General features: G+C 39.5%; 1 pseudogene; it reads right to left on the minus strand.

The window, feature by feature from the left end:
• Positions 1–4,910: 4,910 nt before the first annotated feature.
• LOC148040907 (pyrophosphate-energized vacuolar membrane proton pump 1 pseudogene) lies at positions 4,911–6,507 on the minus strand (annotated as a pseudogene).
• Between the last annotated feature and the right edge of the window lie 1,171 nt (positions 6,508–7,678).

Genomic DNA, 7,678 nt, shown 5'->3' on the forward strand with positions numbered 1-7,678 from the left:
TTGGAAATTTGGTGTTTCGGAAGCAGTGCCACGCAAAGACATCAAAGGCATTCCAAACATGACGCTGAACACCTCGTCTACTATGGGAGAGCGGCCAAGGTGTCTAGTCATCTCTCCCATGAAGTCTTACTTACTAGGAAAACCTCCAAAAAAAGCATTGACCCCTCTGCTGAACAAGCCGAATGTATCATTCATGCAGTCCAAATCTGGGTCATTACTAGATGAACCAAGATGCGACATCTGCAAACAAAACACAGGAATAAGACAAATTTGCTAAACTGCAATATTGTGTAAACTGTACTATTGTGTAACATATTCGTACAATTCCAGAAATAAAAAATTATTTTTTTATCAGAGCTGGCGTATGTATAATCGCATCTAAGATGCAGAATAGATGCGCTCTCATACGCTTTTCTGAAGTCAAACCTCCTGGTCAGAGCGCGTGTATATTCGCATTTGAGATGCAGAATAGACGCACTCTCAGACGCCTCCCAAAAGTCAAAGCTTCTAGGCGAGCGCGTGTATATTCAAGTCTGAGATGCAGAATAGACGGGCTCTCAGACACATCTCTAAAGTCAAAGCTTCTGGGTAGAGCACATGTATTCTCGCGTCTAAGATGTAGAATACACGCGCTTGGAGACGCAACTGTAGATGCCGTGACAGCAAACATAGCTGCACGTCTATGTCTGCGTCTGCATTGGAATATACACGTGCTATCAAATGTGCTAAGTCGGTTGATCTCAATTCGACAACCGCCATCCATGATTTATTTGTGATATAAGAACTTCAATCATAGATCCTAATACTGAAAGAGAGAGAGGGAGAGAGAGAGAGAGAGAGAGAGAGAGAGAGAGAGGGAAGACTAACCTTGGGTCTTTGGTGTGGACGGGTGGTGGCTCTGCTTCCTTCCCCTTCTTCCTCTCCTTGGTGAGTTGTTCTCCCTTGATGCTTGCTGCTTGTTGTCTCCTCTCTTTGCCTATTGTTCCTCTTGTTCTCCTCTCTTTTGTTCTCTCTTTCTTCCTCTCCTTGGCTTTCTTCTTTCCCCTCTTGTCTCTTTGAAGTGAAAGAAGAGGTGAGTCATGAGGAGGTGAGTCATGAAGAGACTAGTGGAGGTAGACTACATATCAGTTAAACTCGATCTTCAGAACACGCAAAAAACGCAGACAAGGTGCAATTTAAAAATAAATGATTCAAGTATCTTTTGAATTTTGACGTTTGCATCTATTTTTGCGTGTATATGCGCGTCTAAGTTTACGTAAACGCGCTAATAGACGCGGATTTAGACGCGTAGTTAGACACAGGTATAGATGCGCATTTAACGCGCTTGCATTTTTATCATAAGTTTTTGTATTTAAGATAAGTTTTGATAGTAAGTTCTTATCATAAGTTTTTATGTATTTATGATAAGTTTTGTGTATTTAAAATTGAGATCTTAGAATAATTAATATACCTTGAAGTTTTTATGTAAACATATTAATAACAAATTTGATATTGTCATAAATTAGGTTTAATCATGTCGTCGTCATCACCTAGTACGGTGCATGTTGATAAGTCAACGAGTACATCCTCAAGTGACGATGAAACATTACGTCTTCATAATCGAGATGCATGGCTACGACGAAAAATTAAATGCATGTGTGATTGTTGTCGAGGGTATATTTTTCGAGCGCATCGAGTTGCAATGCACACCTCAGCATGTATGGAAAATGGGACCGAGAAAAATCACCGGTATTCATTGTTTTTAACACTAAGATTGCTAGTCTATATTACTCAATATATATCAACGTACATGTAACTCCCTTTTGTGGTTGAGCAAGATGCGGTGACATATCCTCAGATGCTTCCTCCCAGGTGTCAAGAGGCTGCAAAACGTCGACGCGAGGAGGCAGAGTCTTCAAGAAGAGTGGAGACTAACGACCATGATAGTAGCCCTCATGAAATGCCCCATCAAGTTGTAGAGGATGAGATTTTGGACAACATGGTACACGATCTATTTTCGTAACTGGTTTGGGGAGAAGGTCACTCTACGAAGCCAGATGACCCACTATACGTAGCGTCATCTACTCCGTTGTATGAAGGTTGTACATACTCCGTTCTTCGTGCGTCCCTCGAGATACTTAACTTGCAAACAATTTATGGATGGAGTAATGTAAGTTTGAATGTGTTATTGAAGTAGGTATCAATTCAGTTGGGCTTATGAATCATAATATTAATTGTTCTATTTTGAAATCAGACACAAATATATGTTGGTGGTTTTTTAACTCACTTTTAAAAATACATGTAGGTTATTATCACAAATGCTTCCAAAAGGAAACAAATTGCCAACTAAGAGAGAGCAAGCAAGACATTAGTTGACATCTCTGGGAGGCCTCGATTATGTCAAGATCCATGCATGAGTCAATGATTGTGTCTTATTTCGTGGTATTCATGAGTTCGCACGAGAGTGTTTGTAGTGAATCAAGATACGAAGTGGAGATGAAGTCAATGGATGTGCCTCATAAGGTTTTGCGACATTTTTCGATTATTCCACGTATTCAACTTATGTTCAAGCGTAAGTCTATTGGAAAGCTCATGTCATGGCATGCTAGTCATTGTTCAAGTGATGAAAAATGGAGGATCCCTGTAGACACACCGGCATGGCAGCATATAGACAATTTCTGGTCCGTTTTCAAAGAAGAGCCAAGAAATTTGAGATTTGGTTTAGGTATGGATGGAATCAATCCATTTGGCATCAAAAGCACATCATATAGTGTATGGCCAGTGGTATTGGTGAACTATAATATTCCTCCATCCATGGCAATTAAAAAGGGACATGTAATATTGTCTCTTCTGATTCCTGAAAAGCACAAGGTAAAAAACATGGACATTTACTTAGAGCCTTTGATTGAAGAGTTAGAAATGTTATGGGAAGGTATTGAGGTGCAACATACACAAGGAACTTTCAATCGATCCCCATATAGGAAAAAAAGAGAATTCCCCATGGAATTCCCTAGTTGAAAATACATATAAGTGGGGAAAGTAAAAACTAGGAAAAATGGGGCATTTCCTAGTGAGAATAAGTAGGGAATCACATAAGACCTTTCCTATGTAGGAAATATTTCCTACATAGGAAAATACAAAATTTTCTATGTAGGGAATAATTCCTATATAGAAATATTGCATATATAGGAAAAAATTTCTAGAGGTGATTCCCTAGGTACTCTCACTAGGAAATCTCTCATTTTTCCTAGTTTTTACATTCCCTACTTATTACTTTCAACTAGGGAATTCCATGGAAATTCTCTTTTTTCCTTATCACTTTATCTACTTTGCCCTTCCTCTTAGACATGCTAATATTAAACAAAAAATTGCACAATAAATTTTTAACTAGAAAATTATATAGAGAATGTCATCATTTCTAAGTAAGGATCAATAACATACATCTAATGATCAAAATAGATTAAACAAATTAAGACATCAACATCTACTTCTAACAACCAAAAGAAAAACGAAAATAATTTTAAAGAAGCATAGAACTAAAAACTAATTAAGCAACATGTGTGTCTTGATTGTTTTATCCCTTAAATCTCCAATATGTTGCAAAGTAATAAATGCTTGTCTACCCTCTTCTCTAAATTTCAACATGGGTGGCTGATAGATATCATCATATGATGGTATGCGTATCACTCCTATTGATACTCAAGTGATTAAATATCATTAGTTAGTATAACCATTTCAAAAAATGACTCATTATCAACATAAGAAAGCTGGTAATACCTGATTCTTGGCTTGAAGAAGTGTTAAGGCAAGCAATCTCAATGTCTTCCTTTCTTGCATTGTCTCTTGTGTCATCTTTAGTAACTTGTTTACCTATATATACATAGAGTTAACCAAAGCTCACGATAATACAAGGTTATGAAAAATTTCAATAACACAAAAGAAAGTAATTAGATATTTTGTATCAATTCAAAACACGCATTTGTAAAACATCAAAACATCAAAACATGCATACCTTTTTTGCCCTGTTCTTTACACCATCTGATAGTAAATTGAGCAGGTGAAAACAAGGAATTCATTGTTCATTTTATGGGCTCACCAACTTCTCCTTCTAGTTTGAAGCATCTTACAGACTTCCTATTGAACAGTGCGCGAGGGAGATGAGGAACTAAGGAATAGAGAAGAGAAGAGAGCATGAGACACTCGAAGTGGAACCCCAAAAGTGCATCAAGTGAGCACACATTAGCTGCAACATCAGCTCCTTAGCTAGAATAGATAAAACATCAAGTAGAATAAACATAAGCTTGAACAGACGAATCAACTGAAAATAGACAAACAACAACTGGAAACAATGAAACATCAGCTAGAACAACTCAACAGCTGGAATAATAATGAAACATCAGCTGGAACATTTCAACAGCTGGAATAAGAATGAAATGAAATATCATCCCATCAGCTCGAAACATTTCTTATAAACAAAGCGTAGAATAATTTCAACGCATTAGCTCTAATATAGATGAAATGATATGAAATGTAGCATGAAGAGCCAAAAATCAGCTGGAAGAAAGAAACATTTAGAATAATCAAATGATGAACAAAATACCGACAATCATCAGTAAGAGCTCATCAGTTTTCTTACTGCTGCTCAGAGCCCAAGCAAATATCTCAGCAATCTGCTTCTGGGACTCTAGGAACATCTTTGTACGCCTAGCCTCCAGATCATCACGAAATCGCTCAGACTCTCTCTACATCTGCAGTTTCATCTCTTCTAATCTGAGAAAGCGCTCCCCCAAAGTGCGGACCACAGAGACCAATCTGAGAAAGCGCTCCCCCAAAGTGCTGTCAACTAGGGGCTATTGATGCAACAAGCTGGACTTTGAAGAAGTCATATGGTTGAAGAATTTGTCCATTGAAAGTCTTCGCAGCCTCATAGTCTATACTGTGGCTGCGCTTCTTGTGGAGAGCTGTGTAAGAAGTATCATGGTCATCCAGAGACCGGTTGCGATACCAGCATTATCACTTATGGGACCATATGCATCTATGGCTAGACAGGTGGCAATGATACAAAGCATTCCAAGAGCTGCAACTGTGATCCTGTACATGGCTACTAGGGTATGGCTGACATAGATGGCAACAACAATAGAAAATATTGGAACAATTACAGACTTGTAGCCAAGTGCCAAACCAAAGATGACATTGGTAGCAACTCCTGTCCTGCAAGAATCAGCAACATCCTAGACTGGTCTGTATGTATTGCTGGTGAAATACTCTGTAACGTAGCCAATTACTAACCCTGCCCAAAGCCCTACTCCAATGCAAAAAAATAGTTTCCAGTTTTGAACCATCTTTGCACCACCATTAGGATCATATATGTAAAACGTGGATGGTAGTGCCAGCCAACAAACAAAAGCTGCATCGAATGTCATTAAGATGGTGGATATCAGCAAACTGTCTCTTCAGTGTAGATTCAATATCCCTTAGATTTGAGATCTCGAACACATCAGTTACGAACAAGGTTGTGATGAGGCACACCACAATGCCCATAGAGCTAATGAGTAGAGGGAATCACATAGCAGTGAAGTCATGATTTGTGCCAAATGATGACATGGAAGCCACAACAAGAGTTGCGCAAGAAGCTTCAGCAAAGGAGCCAAACAAATCTGAACCCATTCCAGCAATATCTCCCACATTATCACCCACATTGTCATCAATGATCGCTGGATTTCTCGGATCGTCCTCTGAGATATTCCTTTCTACTTTTCCAACAAGATCTGCTCCAACATCCGTAGTTTTGGTATAGATTCCACCTCCAACACTTTCAAATAGAGCCACGGATGAGCATCCAAGCCCATAGCCAGTGATGGCCTCAAAAAGGCCCTCCCAATCATCCTTATAATAAAGCTGGAACAGTTTTATAGTGATGTATAAAACTATGAGGCCATTAGCAGCAAGTAAGAAACCCATCACCGAACCTGATTGGAAGGCGATTTTGAATACTTTGCCTATCCCTTTTCTGGCTTCCAAAGTTTTGCGAGCATTCGCATATGTTGCAATCATCATGCCCAAAAATCCCGACACTATGGACGTCAAAGCTCCCAATATAAATGCAACTATAGTGAAAATTGCTGTAAAGAGAGCTGGGGCACATTCCTGCTTTGGATCGTATCTGCAAGGCTGGGGCTTAGTACTGAACCCCTTCACAGATCCCAGGAACAAGAAAATGATAGCAGCAAATATGCCCATGAAATAAACCAAATACTTGTACTCTGTCAGCAAAAATGATGTGGCTCCTATGGATATGGCTTGTTGAATTTCAGCGCATTTCCTAATAGCTGCTGCATCTGATTCCTCATCCAATCTATCATCCTCGTCACAGTCTGATGATCCATTGACGATGTTGTGACTGTGGGTGTCGTTGTTGTCGCGGAAGGTGTAGCCATTGCTAGCAGGCCTGGACTTGTGCTCGAAGGCCAAGAGACCGGTTGCGATAGCGATCTGGTGGTGGTTGGTCAGAATCATCTGCATCTTCATTAGTTAACAAGTTAGTTATACCATCTGCACCCGCTGTTGTACTGCTACGCATCCGAGGTGTGGAATCCACCAAAAAGTTTGTATGTGTGACATTTGTTACTTTGTGCATACTTAGTCATTGTGTTTGCATTTTGTTTTGTGTGGGTTGGGAGAACTGGAATTTATAAGAACAAGGAGCGCATAGAGTTGATTGCCAAACTTTCATTATACAGTTTCCTTGGAGGTTGTAGTTGTAACTCCTTGTATGAATTGTGTGAAATGTTACGGCTTCTGTTGAAGAAGAAGCAGGTGGTTGACAAATCGAAGCGCGAGCTGCTGTAAAAGCAGGCACAGCAAATGGCTACTGGGTTTTGTGAAGTCCTCCTTGGACATAGTTGTGGCTGTTGGCCTTCTTCAGTTGGCTCCCAAGAAAGTCACCCCATGAGTGACTGAAGCATTTGGTGTAGTCTCATCTTTGATATCATGCTTTCAGTTACTACCTTCCTCATCATTGAACTCCAAGACGAAGTAAACAAAACTACTCACAAAGGAGGCACTTCAAGCTTTGGAACCGTTTTGTAACTGTGCCCTAGATGTGGATGATTATCACCCTGTCAAGCTTATTTTTCCTTCTGTACTATATGGCTTTTCAGATCCTATATAAAGTTTACTGTTCATATTCAACAAAGCAGTCTGAAGCACCAAAATTTGTTTAGATGTGGGCATTAACTGCAATAAGAAGCTGTATCTCTTGGATTTCAGTACCAAGTGTATGCCTAATGCTGCAAGACTAGCTTGTTGGTGAGTTTAGCTTCACTGCGTAAATACAACAGTTCTGGATACCAATGTAATCTTGGCACTACTGCCATATTATGGACTATTTAGAAGGCTTACATGAAAGGAAAGACAAAATATTTTATGTCGTTGTTTCTGACGCAAGATCAAAAGAAAAAAAGTTGCGTGTTGTATAAAAAAAGAAGAGTAGACCAGAAAAATGAGGCAGAAAGAAAAAGCTCCGGCAATTACAAGCTGTAAGGCTTTACCGATCAAGAGAGAACAGCTCTTACATACATTGATGCTAGTGGACAATGGTTCAAGGCTAGTAAGGGTGCACCAGAGCAGATACTTGATCTAGCTCATAACAAAGTAGAGATTGAAGGGAGAGTACATGCAGCGATTGAGAAATTCGCTG

This window comes from Lygodium microphyllum, chromosome 1 (assembly GCF_053477565.2).
Source record: "Lygodium microphyllum isolate KBCC chromosome 1, Lygodium_microphyllum_v1.1.10, whole genome shotgun sequence".
Classification (NCBI taxonomy): Eukaryota; Viridiplantae; Streptophyta; class Polypodiopsida; order Schizaeales; family Lygodiaceae; genus Lygodium; species Lygodium microphyllum.